Source organism: Apteryx mantelli, chromosome 16 (assembly GCF_036417845.1).
Source record: "Apteryx mantelli isolate bAptMan1 chromosome 16, bAptMan1.hap1, whole genome shotgun sequence".
Lineage (NCBI taxonomy): Eukaryota > Metazoa > Chordata > Aves > Apterygiformes > Apterygidae > Apteryx > Apteryx mantelli.
This window is the reverse complement of record NC_089993.1, coordinates 641,353-654,139: the sequence shown is the minus strand read 5'-3', so window position 1 is coordinate 654,139 and position 12,787 is coordinate 641,353.

The following is a 12,787-nucleotide window of genomic DNA, read 5'->3' as shown; positions in this document are numbered from 1 at the left end:
TCGAGTGCTTTGCTTGTTGGCGAGGCAGCGAAGAGATTCAGCAGTCTCCTTGTTTGTGACACAGCCAACATGCCCAGTGGTTGCTCATTGTGCGAGGCAGCGAAGAGATGCAGCCCTTTGCTTGTGCACCAGGTGGCGCAGTGGCATCGCGGATGGCTTTTTCGCCTGCAGGCGAAGCGAGGCAGCACTTTGCTAGTTGGCGAGGCAGCGAAGAGACGCAGCAGGCTGCTTGTTTGTGAGACAGCCAACATGCACAGTGGTTAGCTATTGTGCGAGGCAGCGAATCACCACCGAGCAAATGGCTTTGTGCGTTCGCCGCCTCGCTGCCTAGCAAAGCGTCGTCTGCCTTGGGCGCCTAGCAAAGCTCCGCGTGCCGTCACCGCCAAGCAAAGCACCGCGTTCCTTCGACGCCTAGCAAAGAAGTGCCTGCGTTCGGCGCCTCGCCGCATCGCAGCCTAGCAAAGCACTGCGTGCCTTCGGCGCCTCACACAGCGCTGCGTGCCTTCGGTGCCTGGCATAGCAGCGCGTGCCTTCGCCGCCTCGCCGCCTAAGAAAGCGCCGCGTCCCTTCTCGCCCTCGCCGCCCAGCAAAGCTCCGCGTGCCGTCGCCGCCAAGCAAAGCGCCGTGTTCCTTCGGCACCTAGCAAAGAAGTGCCTGCGTTCGGCGCCTCGCCGCATCGCAGCCTAGCAAAGCACTGCGTGCCTTCGGCGCCTGGCAAAGCACTGCGTGCCTTCGGCGCCTCACACAGCGCTGCGTGCCTCCGGCGCCTGGCAAAGCAGCGCGTGTCTTCGCCGCCTCGCCGCCTAAGAAAGCGCTGCGTCCCTTTTCGCCCTCGCCGCCCAACAAAGCGCCGTGTCCCTTCACCGCCTCCCCAATCGCTTCGTCCCTTCGCCGCCTCGCCGCCTAGCAAACGCCGTAGGAGCGCCGAAGGGACACGGCGCTTTTGTAGGCGCCCAAGGCACGTGGCGCTTTGCTAAGGCATGAGGCAGCGAAGGCACGCAGCCATTTGACAGTGGTGGACGGGCTCGGGCGCCTTGCTAGGCGGCGAGGCGGCGAAGGCACGCGCTGCTTTGCCAGGCGCCCAAGGACGCAGCGCTGTGCGAGGCGGCGAGGGCACGCAGTGCTTTGCCAGGCGCCGAAGGCACGCAGCGCCTTGCCATGCGCCGAAGGCACGCAGCGCTGTAGGAGGCGGCGAGGGCACACAGTGCTTTGCTAGGCGGCGAGCGGACGTGGAGCTTCGCTAGGCAGCGAAGGGTGAGGACGCTTTGCTAGGCGCTTTGCTAGGCGGCGAAGGCACGAAGCGATTTGGGAGGCGAGGCGGCGACGGCACACGGCGCTTTGCTAGGCGGCGAGGGCGAGGAGGCACGCAGCGCTTTCTTAGGCGGCGAGGCGGCGAAGGCACGCGCTGCTTTGCTAGGCGCCGAAGGCACGCAGCGCTTCCTTAGTTTGCCAGGCAGCGAAGAGATGGAGCGCTTTGCTTGCTGGCCAGGCAGCGAACAGGCGCCGTGCTTTGCTTGCTGCCAGGCAGCGAATACACGCAGCGGTCTGCTTTTTGGCGAGGCACTGAACACATGCAGCGTTTAGTTTGCGAGGCGGCGAAGAGACGCGGCGCTTTGCTTCTTGAGAGGGAGCGAAGAGGCGCAGCGTTTCCTTAGTTTGCGAGGCATGCAAGAGATGCAGCGGTGTGCTCGTCTGCGAGGCGTCGAAGAGACGCAGCAGCTAGTTAGCTGGCCGTGTGGCGAAGAGACGCGACGCTTGGCATGCTGGCGAGGCGGCGAGCAGATCGAGTGCTTTGCTTGTTGGCGAGGCAGCGAAGAGATTCAGCAGTCTCCTTGTTTGTGAGACAGCCAACATGCCCAGTGGTTGCTCATTGTGCGAGGCAGCGAAGAGATGCAGCACTTTGCTTGTGCACCAGGTGGCGCAGTGGCATCGCGGATGGCTTTTTCGCCTGCAGGCGAAGCGAGGCAGCACTTTGCTAGTTGGCGAGGCAGCGAAGAGACGCAGCAGGCTGCTTGTTGGTGAGACAGCCAACATGCACAGTGGTTAGCTATTGTGCGAGGCAGCGAATCACCACCGAGCAAATGGCTTTGTGCGTTCGCCGCCTCGCTGCCTAGCAAAGCGTCGTCTGCCTTGGGCGCCTAGCAAAGCTCCGCGCGCCGTCACCGCCAAGCAAAGCACCGCGTTCCTTCGACGCCTAGCAAAGAAGTGCCTGCGTTCGGCGCCTCGCCGCATCGCAGCCTAGCAAAGCACTGCGTGCCTTCGGCGCCTCACACAGCGCTGCGTGCCTCCGGCGCCTGGCAAAGCAGCGCGTGTCTTCGCCGCCTCGCCGCCTAAGAAAGCGCTGCGTCCCTTTTCGCCCTCGCCGCCCAACAAAGCGCCGTGTCCCTTCACCGCCTCCCCAATCGCTTCGTCCCTTCGCCGCCTCGCCGCCTAGCAAACGCCGTAGGAGCGCCGAAGGGACACGGCGCTTTTGTAGGCGCCCAAGGCACGTGGCGCTTTGCTAAGGCACGAGGCAGCGAAGGCACGCAGCCATTTGACAGTGGTGGACGGGCTCGGGCGCCTTGCTAGGCGGCGAGGCGGCGAAGGCACGCGCTGCTTTGCCAGGCGCCCAAGGACGCAGCGCTGTGCGAGGCGGCGAGGGCACGCAGTGCTTTGCCAGGCGCCGAAGGCACGCAGCGCTTTGCCAGGCGCCGACGGCACGCAGCGCTGTAGGAGGCGGCGAGGGCACACAGTGCTTTGCTAGGCGGCGAGCGGACGTGGAGCTTCGCTAGGCAGCGAAGGGTGAGGACGCTTTGCTAGGCGCTTTGCTAGGCGGCGAAGGCACGAAGCGATTTGGGAGGCGAGGCGGCGACGGCACACGGCGCTTTGCTAGGCGGCGAGGGCGAGGAGGCACGCAGCGCTTTCTTAGGCGGCGAGGCGGCGAAGGCACGCGCTGCTTTGCTAGGCGCCGAAGGCACGCAGCGCTTCCTTAGTTTGCCAGGCAGCGAAGAGATGGAGCGCTTTGCTTGCTGGCCAGGCAGCGAACAGGCGCCGTGCTTTGCTTGCTGCCAGGCAGCGAATACACGCAGCGGTCTGCTTTTCTGCGAGGCACTGAACACATGCAGCGTTTAGTTTGCGAGGCGGCGAAGAGACGCGGCGCTTTGCTTCTTGAGAGGGAGCGAAGAGGCGCAGCGTTTCCTTAGTTTGCGAGGCATGCGAGAGATGCAGCGGTGTGCTCGTCTGCGAGGCGTCGAAGAGACGCAGCAGCTAGTTAGCTGGCCGTGTGGCGAAGAGACGCGACGCTTGGCATGCTGGCGAGGCGGCGAGCAGATCGAGTGCTTTGCTTGTTGGCGAGGCAGCGAAGAGATTCAGCAGTCTCCTTGTTTGTGAGACAGCCAACATGCCCAGTGGTTGCTCATTGTGCGAGGCAGCGAAGAGATGCAGCACTTTGCTTGTGCACCAGGTGGCGCAGTGGCATCGCGGATGGCTTTTTCGCCTGCAGGCGAAGCGAGGCAGCACTTTGCTAGTTGGCGAGGCAGCGAAGAGACGCAGCAGGCTGCTTGTTGGTGAGACAGCCAACATGCACAGTGGTTAGCTATTGTGCGAGGCAGCGAATCACCACCGAGCAAATGGCTTTGTGCGTTCGCCGCCTCGCTGCCTAGCAAAGCGTCGTCTGCCTTGGGCGCCTAGCAAAGCTCCGCGTGCCATCACCGCCAAGCAAAGCACCGCGTTCCTTCGACGCCTAGCAAAGAAGTGCCTGCGTTCGGCGCCTCGCCGCATCGCAGCCTAGCAAAGCACTGCGTGCCTTCGGCGCCTCACACAGCGCTGCGTGCCTTCGGTGTCTGGCATAGCAGCGCGTGCCTTCACCGCCTCGCCGCCTAAGAAAGCGCCGCGTCCCTTCGCCGCCTCGCCGCCTAGCAAAGCGCCGTGTCCCTTCGCCGCCTCGCCGCCCAGCAAAGCTCCGCGTGCCGTCGCCGCCAAGCAAAGCGCCGTGTTCCTTCGGCACCTAGCAAAGAAGTGCCTGCGTTCGGCGCCTCGCCGCATCGCAGCCTAGCAAAGCACTGCGTGCCTTCGGCGCCTGGCAAAGCACTGCGTGCCTTCGGCGCCTCACACAGCGCTGCGTGCCTCCGGCGCCTGGCAAAGCAGCGCGTGTCTTCGCCGCCTCGCCGCCTAAGAAAGCGCTGCGTCCCTTCTCGCCCTCGCCGCCTAGCAAAGCGCCTTGTCCCTTCACCGCCTCCCCAATCGCTTCGTCCTTTCGCCGCCTCGCCGCTTAGCAAACGCCGTAGGAGCGCCGAAGGGACACGGCGCTTTTGTAGGCGCCCAAGGCACGTGGCGCTTTGCTAAGGCACGAGGCAGCGAAGGCACGCAGCCATTTGACAGTGGTGGACGGGCTCGGGCGCCTTGCTAGGCGGCGAGGCGGCGAAGGCACACGCTGCTTTGCCAGGCGCCCAAGGACGCAGTGCTGTGCGAGGCGGCGAGGGCACGCAGTGCTTTACCAGGCGCCGAAGGCACGCAGCGCCTTGCCATGCGCCGAAGGCACGCAGCGCTGTAGGAGGCGGCGAGGGCACACAGTGCTTTGCTAGGCGGCGAGCGGACGTGGAGCTTCGCTAGGCAGCGAAGGGTGAGGACGCTTTGCTAGGCGCTTTGCTAGGCGGCGAAGGCACGAAGCGATTTGGGAGGCGAGGCGGCGACGGCACACGGCGCTTTGCTAGGCGGCGAGGGCGAGGAGGCACGCAGCGCTTTCTTAGGCGGCGAGGCGGCGAAGGCACGCGCTGCTTTGCTAGGCGCCGAAGGCACGCAGCGCTTCCTTAGTTTGCCAGGCAGCGAAGAGATGGAGCGCTTTGCTTGCTGGCCAGGCAGCGAACAGGCGCCGTGCTTTGCTTGCTGCCAGGCAGCGAATACACGCAGCGGTCTGCTTTTCTGCGAGGCACTGAACACATGCAGCGTTTAGTTTGCGAGGCGGCGAAGAGACGCGGCGCTTTGCTTCTTGAGAGGGAGCGAAGAGGCGCAGTGTTTCCTTCGTTTGCGAGGCATGCAAGAGATGCAGCGGTGTGCTCGTCTGCGAGGCGTCGAAGAGACGCAGCAGCTAGTTAGCTGGCCGTGTGGCGAAGAGACGCGATGCTTTGCTTTTGGCGCTGCAGTGAAGAGACGCAGCGGTTTGCTTGTTCGGCAGGCAGCGAAGAGACGCGGCGCTTGGCATGCTGGTGAGGCGGCAAGCAGATCGAGTGCTTTGCTTGTTGGTGAGGCAGCGAAGAGATGCAGCGGTTTGCTTGTTGGCGAGGCAGCGGAGAGATTCAGCAGTCTCCTTGTTTGTGACACAGCCAACATGCCCAGTGGTTGCTCATTGTGTGAGGCAGCGAAGAGATGCAGCACTTTGCTAGTGCACCAGGTGGCGCAGTGGCACCGCGGATGGCTTTTTCGCCTGCAGGCGAAGCGAGGCAGCACTTTGCTAGTTGGCGAGGCAGCGAAGAGACGCAGCAGGCTGCTTGTTTGTGAGACAGCCAACATGCACAGTGGTTAGCTATTGTGCGAGGCAGCGAATCACCACCGAGTAAATGGCTTTGTGCGTTCGCCGCCTCGCTGCCTAGCAAAGCGTCGTCTGCCTTGGGCGCCTAGCAAAGCTCCGCGCGCCGTCACCGCCAAGCAAAGCACCGCGTTCCTTCGACGCCTAGCAAAGAAGTGCCTGCGTTCGGCGCCTCGCCGCATCGCAGCCTAGCAAAGCACTGCGTGCCTTCGGTGCCTCACACAGCGCTGCGTGCCTTCGGCGCCTGGCAAAGCAGCGCGTGCCTTCGCCGCCTCGCCGCCTAAGAAAGCGCCGCGTCCCACCTCGCCCTCGCCGCCTAGCAAAGCGCCGTGTCCCTTCGCCGCCTCGCCGCCCAGCAAAGCTCCGTGTGCCGTCGCCGCCAAGCAAAGCGCCGTGTTCCTTCGGCACCTAGCAAAGAAGTGCCTGCGTTCGGCGCCTCGCCGCATCGCAGCCTAGCAAAGCACTGCGTGCCTTCGGCGCCTCACACAGCGCTGCGTGCCTCCGGCGCCTGGCAAAGCAGCGCGTGTCTTCGCCGCCTCGCCGCCTAAGAAAGCGCTGCATCCCTTTTCGCCCTCGCCGCCCAACAAAGCGCCGTGTCCCTTCACCGCCTCCCCAATCGCTTCGTCCCTTCGCCGCCTCGCCGCCTAGCAAACGCCGTAGGAGCGCCGAAGGGACACGGCGCTTTTGTAGGCGCCCAAGGCACGTGGCGCTTTGCTAAGGCATGAGGCAGCGAAGGCACGCAGCCATTTGACAGTGGTGGACGGGCTCGGGCGCCTTGCTAGGCGGCGAGGCGGCGAAGGCACGCGCTGCTTTGCCAGGCGCCCAAGGACGCAGCGCTGTGCGAGGCGGCGAGGGCACGCAGTGCTTTGCCAGGCGCCGAAGGCACGCAGCGCCTTGCCATGCGCCGAAGGCACGCAGCGCTGTAGGAGGCGGCGAGGGCACACAGTGCTTTGCTAGGCGGCGAGCGGACGTGGAGCTTCGCTAGGCAGCGAAGGCTGAGGACGCTTTGCTAGGCGCTTTGCTAGGCGGCGAAGGCACGAAGCGATTTGGGAGGCGAGGCGGCGACGGCACACGGCGCTTTGCTAGGCGGCGAGGGCGAGGAGGCACGCAGCGCTTTCTTAGGCGGCGAGGCGGCGAAGGCACGCAGCGCTTCCTTAGTTTGCCAGGCAGCGAAGAGATGGAGCGCTTTGCTTGCTGGCCAGGCAGCGAACAGGCGCCGTGCTTTGCTTGCTGCCAGGCAGCGAATACACGCAGCGGTCTGCTTTTCTGCGAGGCACTGAACACATGCAGCGTTTAGTTTGCGAGGCGGCGAAGAGACGCGGCGCTTTGCTTCTTGAGAGGGAGCGAAGAGGCGCAGCGTTTCCTTCGTTTGCGAGGCATGCAAGAGATGCAGCGGTGTGCTCGTCTGCGAGGCGTCGAAGAGACGCAGCAGCTAGTTAGCTGGCCGTGTGGCGAAGAGACGCGGCGCTTGGCATGCTGGCGAGGCGGCGAGCAGATCGAGTGCTTTGCTTGTTGGCGAGGCAGCGAAGAGATTCAGCAGTCTCCTTGTTTGTGACACAGCCAACATGCCCAGTGGTTGCTCATTGTGCGAGGCAGCGAAGAGATGCAGCCCTTTGCTTGTGCACCAGGTGGCGCAGTGGCACCGCGGATGGCTTTTTCGCCTGCAGGCGAAGCGAGGCAGCACTTTGCTAGTTGGCGAGGCAGCGAAGAGACGCAGCAGGCTGCTTGTTTGTGAGACAGCCAACATGCACAGTGGTTAGGTATTGTGCGAGGCAGCGAATCACCACCGAGCAAATGGCTTTGTGCGTTCGCCGCCTCGCTGCCTAGCAAAGCGTCGTCTGCCTTGGGCGCCTAGCAAAGCTCCGCGCGCCGTCACCGCCAAGCAAAGCACCGCGTTCCTTCGACGCCTAGCAAAGAAGTGCCTGCGTTCGGCGCCTCGCCGCATCGCAGCCTAGCAAAGCGCTGCGTGCCTTCGGCGCCTCACACAGCGCTGCGTGCCTTCGGCGCCTGGCAAAGCAGCGCGTGCCTTCGCCGCCTCGCCGCCTAAGAAAGCGCCGCGTCCCTTCTCGCCCTCGCCGCCTAGCAAAGCGCCGTGTCCCTTCGCCGCCTCGCCGCCCAGCAAAGCTCCGCGTGCCGTCGCCGCCAAGCAAAGTGCCGTGTTCCTTCGGCACCTAGCAAAGAAGTGCCTGCGTTCGGCGCCTCGCCGCATCGCAGCCTAGCAAAGCACTGCGTGCCTTCGGCGCCTGGCAAAGCACTGCGTGCCTTCGGTGCCTCACACAGCGCTGCGTGCCTCCGGCGCCTGGCAAAGCAGCGCGTGTCTTCGCCGCCTCGCCGCCTAAGAAAGCGCTGCGTCCCTTTTCGCCCTCGCCGCCCAACAAAGTGCCGTGTCCCTTCACCGCCTCCCCAATCGCTTCGTCCCTTCGCCGCCTCGCCGCCTAGCAAACGCCGTAGGAGCGCCGAAGGGACACGGCGCTTTTGTAGGCGCCCAAGGCACGTGGCGCTTTGCTAAGGCACGAGGCAGCGAAGGCACGCAGCCATTTGACAGTGGTGGACGGGCTCGGGCGCCTTGCTAGGCGGCGAGGCGGCGAAGGCACGCGCTGCTTTGCCAGGCGCCCAAGGACGCAGCGCTGTGCGAGGCGGCGAGGGCACGCAGTGCTTTGCCAGGCGCCGAAGGCACGCAGCGCTTTGCCAGGCGCCGAAGGCACGCAGCGCTGTAGGAGGCGGCGAGGGCACACAGTGCTTTGCTAGGTGGCGAGCGGACGTGGAGCTTCGCTAGGCAGCGAAGGGTGAGGACGCTTTGCTAGGCGCTTTGCTAGGCGGCGAAGGCACGAAGCGATTTGGGAGGCGAGGCGGCGACGGCACACGGCGCTTTGCTAGGCGGCGAGGGCGAGGAGGCACGCAGCGCTTTCTTAGGCGGCGAGGCGGCGAAGGCACGCAGCGCTTCCTTAGTTTGCGAGGCAGCGAAGAGATGGAGCGCTTTGCTTGCCTGCCAGGCAGCGAACAGGCGCCGTGCTTTGCTTGCTGCCAGGCAGCGAACACACGCAGCGGTCTGCTTTTCTGCGAGGCACTGAACACATGCAGCGTTTAGTTTGCGAGGCGGCGAAGAGACGCGGCGCTTTGCTTCTTGAGAGGGAGCGAAGAGGCGCAGCGTTTCCTTCGTTTGCGAGGCATGCAAGAGATGCAGCGGTGTGCTCGTCTGCGAGGCGTCGAAGAGACGCAGCAGCTAGTTAGCTGGCCGTGTGGCGAAGAGACGCGACGCTTTGCTTTTGGCGCTGCAGTGAAGAGACGCAGCGGTTTGCTTGTTGGGCAGGCAGTGAAGAGACGCGGCGCTTGGCATGCTGGCGAGGCGGCGAGCAGATCGAGTGCTTTGCTTGTTGGTGAGGCAGCGAAGAGATGCAGCGGTTTGCTTGTTGGCGAGGCAGCGGAGAGATTCAGCAGTCTCCTTGTTTGTGACACAGCCAACATGCCCAGTGGTTGCTCATTGTGCGAGGCAGCGAAGAGATGCAGCACTTTGCTTGTGCACCAGGTGGCGCAGTGGCATCGCGGATGGCTTTTTCGCCTGCAGGCGAAGCGAGGCAGCACTTTGCTAGTTGGCGAGGCAGCGAAGAGACGCAGCAGGCTGCTTGTTTGTGAGACAGCCAACATGCACAGTGGTTAGCTATTGTGCGAGGCAGCGAATCACCACCGAGCAAATGGCTTTGTGCGTTCGCCGCCTCGCTGCCTAGCAAAGCGTCGTCTGCCTTGGGCGCCTAGCAAAGCTCCGCGCGCCGTCACCGCCAAGCAAAGCACCGCGTTCCTTCGACGCCTAGCAAAGAAGTGCCTGCGTTCGGCGCCTCGCCGCATCGCAGCCTAGCAAAGCACTGCGTGCCTTCGGCGCCTGGCAAAGCAGCGCGTGCCTTCGCCGCCTCGCCGCCTAAGAAAGCGCTGCGTCCCTTCTCGCCCTCGCCGCCCAACAAAGCGCCGTGTCCCTTCACCGCCTCCCCAATCGCTTCGTCCCTTCGCCGCCTCGCCGCCTAGCAAAGCGCTGCTTGCCTTCGCCGCCTCACACACCGCTGCGTCCCTTCGCCGCCTCGCCGCTTAGCAAACGCCGTAGGAGCGCCGAAGGGACACGGCGCTTTTGTAGGCGCCCAAGGCACATGGCGCTTTGCTAAGGCACGAGGCAGCGAAGGCATGCAGCCATTTGATCGTGGTCGACGGGCTCGGGCGCCTTGCTAGGCGGCAAGGCGGTGAAGCACGCGCTGCTTTGCCAGGCGCCCAAGGATGCAGCGCTGTGCGAGGCGGCGAGGGCACGCAGTGCTTTCCCAGGCGCCGAAGGCACGCAGCGCTTTGCCAGGCGCCGAAGGCACGCAGCGCTGTAGGAGGCGGCGAGGGCACACAGTGCTTTGCTAGGCGGCGAGCGGACGTGGAGCTTCGCTAGGCAGCGAAGGCTGAGGACGCTTTGCTAGGCGCTTTGCTAGGCGGCGAAGGCACGAAGCGATTTGGGAGGCGAGGCGGCGACGGCACACGGCGCTTTGCTAGGCGGCGAGGGCGAGGAGGCATGCAGCGCTTTCTTAGGCGGCGAGGCGGCGAAGGCACGCGCTGCTTTGCTAGGCGCCGAAGGCACGCAGCGCTTCCTTAGTTTGCCAGGCAGCGAAGAGATGGAGCGCTTTGCTTGCTGGCCAGGCAGCGAACAGGCGCCGTGCTTTGCTTGCTGCCAGGCAGCGAATACACGCAGCGGTCTGCTTTTCTGCGAGGCACTGAACACATGCAGCGTTTAGTTTGCGAGGCGGCGAAGAGACGCGGCGCTTTGCTTCTTGAGAGGGAGCGAAGAGGCGCAGCGTTTCCTTCGTTTGCGAGGCATGCAAGAGATGCAGCGGTGTGCTCGTCTGCGAGGCGTCGAAGAGATGCAGCAGCTAGTTAGCTGGCCGTGTGGCGAAGAGACGCGACGCTTGGCATGCTGGCGAGGCGGCGAGCAGATCGAGTGCTTTGCTTGTTGGCGAGGCAGCGAAGAGATTCAGCAGTCTCCTTGTTTGTGACACAGCCAACATGCCCAGTGGTTGCTCATTGTGCGAGGCAGCGAAGAGATGCAGCCCTTTGCTTGTGCACCAGGTGGCGCAGTGGCATCGCGGATGGCTTTTTCTCCTGGAGGCGAAGCGAGGCAGCACTTTGCTAGTTGGCGAGGCAGCGAAGAGACGCAGCAGGCTGCTTGTTTGTGAGACAGCCAACATGCACAGTGGTTAGCTATTGTGCGAGGCAGCGAATCACCACCGAGCAAATGGCTTTGTGCGTTCGCCGCCTCGCTGCCTAGCAAAGCGTCGTCTGCCTTGGGCGCCTAGCAAAGCTCCGCGTGCCGTCACCGCCAAGCAAAGCACCGCGTTCCTTTGGCACCTAGCAAAGAAGTGCCTGCGTTCGGCGCCTCGCCGCATCGCAGCCTAGCAAAGCACTGCGTGCCTTCGGCGCCTCACACAGCGCTGCGTGCCTTCGGCGCCTGGCAAAGCAGCGCGTGCCTTCGCCGCCTCGCCGCCTGAGAAAGCGCCGCGTCCCTTCTCGCCCTCGCCGCCTAGCAAAGCGCCGTGTCCCTTCGCCGCCTCGCCGCCCAGCAAAGCTCCGCGTGCCGTCGCCGCCAAGCAAAGCGCTGTGTTCCTTCGGCATCTAGCAAAGAAGTGCCTGCGTTCGGCGCCTCGCCGCATCGCAGCCTAGCAAAGCACTGCGTGCCTTCGGCGCCTGGCAAAGCGCTGCGTCCCTTCGCCGCCTCGCCGCTTAGCAAACGCCGTAGGAGCGCCGAAGGGACACGGCGCTTTTGTAGGCGCCCAAGGCACGTGGCGCTTTGCTAAGGTACGAGGCAGCGAAGGCACGCAGCCATTTGATCGTGGTCGACGGGCTCGGGCGCCTTGCTAGGCGGCGAGGCGGCGAAGGCACGCAGCGCTTTGCCAGGCGCCCAAGGACGCAGCGCTGTGCGAGGCGGCGAGGGCACGCAGTGCTTTCCCAGGCGCCGAAGGCACGCAGTGCTTTGCCAGGCGCCGAAGGCACGCAGCGCTGTAGGAGGCGGCGAGGGCACACAGTGCTTTGCTAGGCGGCGAGCGGACGTGGAGCTTTGCTAGGCAGCGAAGGCTGAGGACGCTTTGCTAGGCGGCGAAGGCACGAAGCGATTTGGGAGGCGAGGCGGCGACGGCACACGGCGCTTTGCTAGGCGGCGAGGGCGAGGAGGCACGCAGCGCTTTCTTAGGCGGCGAGGCGGCGAAGGCACGCAGCGCTTCCTTAGTTTGCGAGGCAGCGAAGAGATGGAGCGCTTTGCTTGCTGGCCAGGCAGCGAACAGGCGCCGTGCTTTGCTTGCTGCCAGGCAGCGAACACACGCAGCGGTCTGCTTTTCTGCGAGGCACTGAACACATGCAGCGTTTAGTTTGCGAGGCGGCGAAGAGACGCGGCGCTTTGCTTCTTGAGAGGGAGCGAAGAGGCGCAGCGTTTCCTTCGTTTGCGAGGCATGCAAGAGATGCAGCGGTGTGCTCGTCTGCGAGGCATCGAAGAGACGCAGCAGCTAGTTAGCTGGCCGTGTGGCGAAGAGACGCGACGCTTTGCTTTTGGCGCTGCAGTGAAGAGACGCAGCGGTTTGCTTGTTGGGCAGGCAGCGAAGAGACGCGGCGCTTGGCATGCTGGCGAGGCGGCGAGCAGATCGAGTGCTTTGCTTGTTGGTGAGGCAGCGAAGAGATGCAGCGGTTTGCTTGTTGGCGAGGCAGCGGAGAGATTCAGCAGTCTCCTTGTTTGTGACACAGCCAACATGCCCAGTGGTTGCTCATTGTGCGAGGCAGCGAAGAGATGCAGCACTTTGCTTGTGCACCAGGTGGCGCAGTGGCATCGCGGATGGCTTTTTCGCCTGCAGGCGAAGCGAGGCAGCACTTTGCTAGTTGGCGAGGCAGCGAAGAGACGCAGCAGGCTGCTTGTTTGTGAGACAGCCAACATGCACAGTGGTTAGCTATTGTGCGAGGCAGCGAATCACCACCGAGCAAATGGCTTTGTGCGTTCGCCGCCTCGCTGCCTAGCAAAGCGTCGTCTGCCTTGGGCGCCTAGCAAAGCTCCGCGCGCCGTCACCGCCAAGCAAAGCACCGCGTTCCTTCGACGCCTAGCAAAGAAGTGCCTGCGTTCGGCGCCTCGCCGCATCGCAGCCTAGCAAAGCACTGCGTGCCTTCGGCGCCTGGCAAAGCAGCGCGTGCCTTCGCCGCCTCGCCACCTAAGAAAGCGCTGCGTCCCTTCTCGCCCTCGCCGCCCAACAAAGCGCCGTGTCCCTTCACCGCCTCCCCAATCGCTTC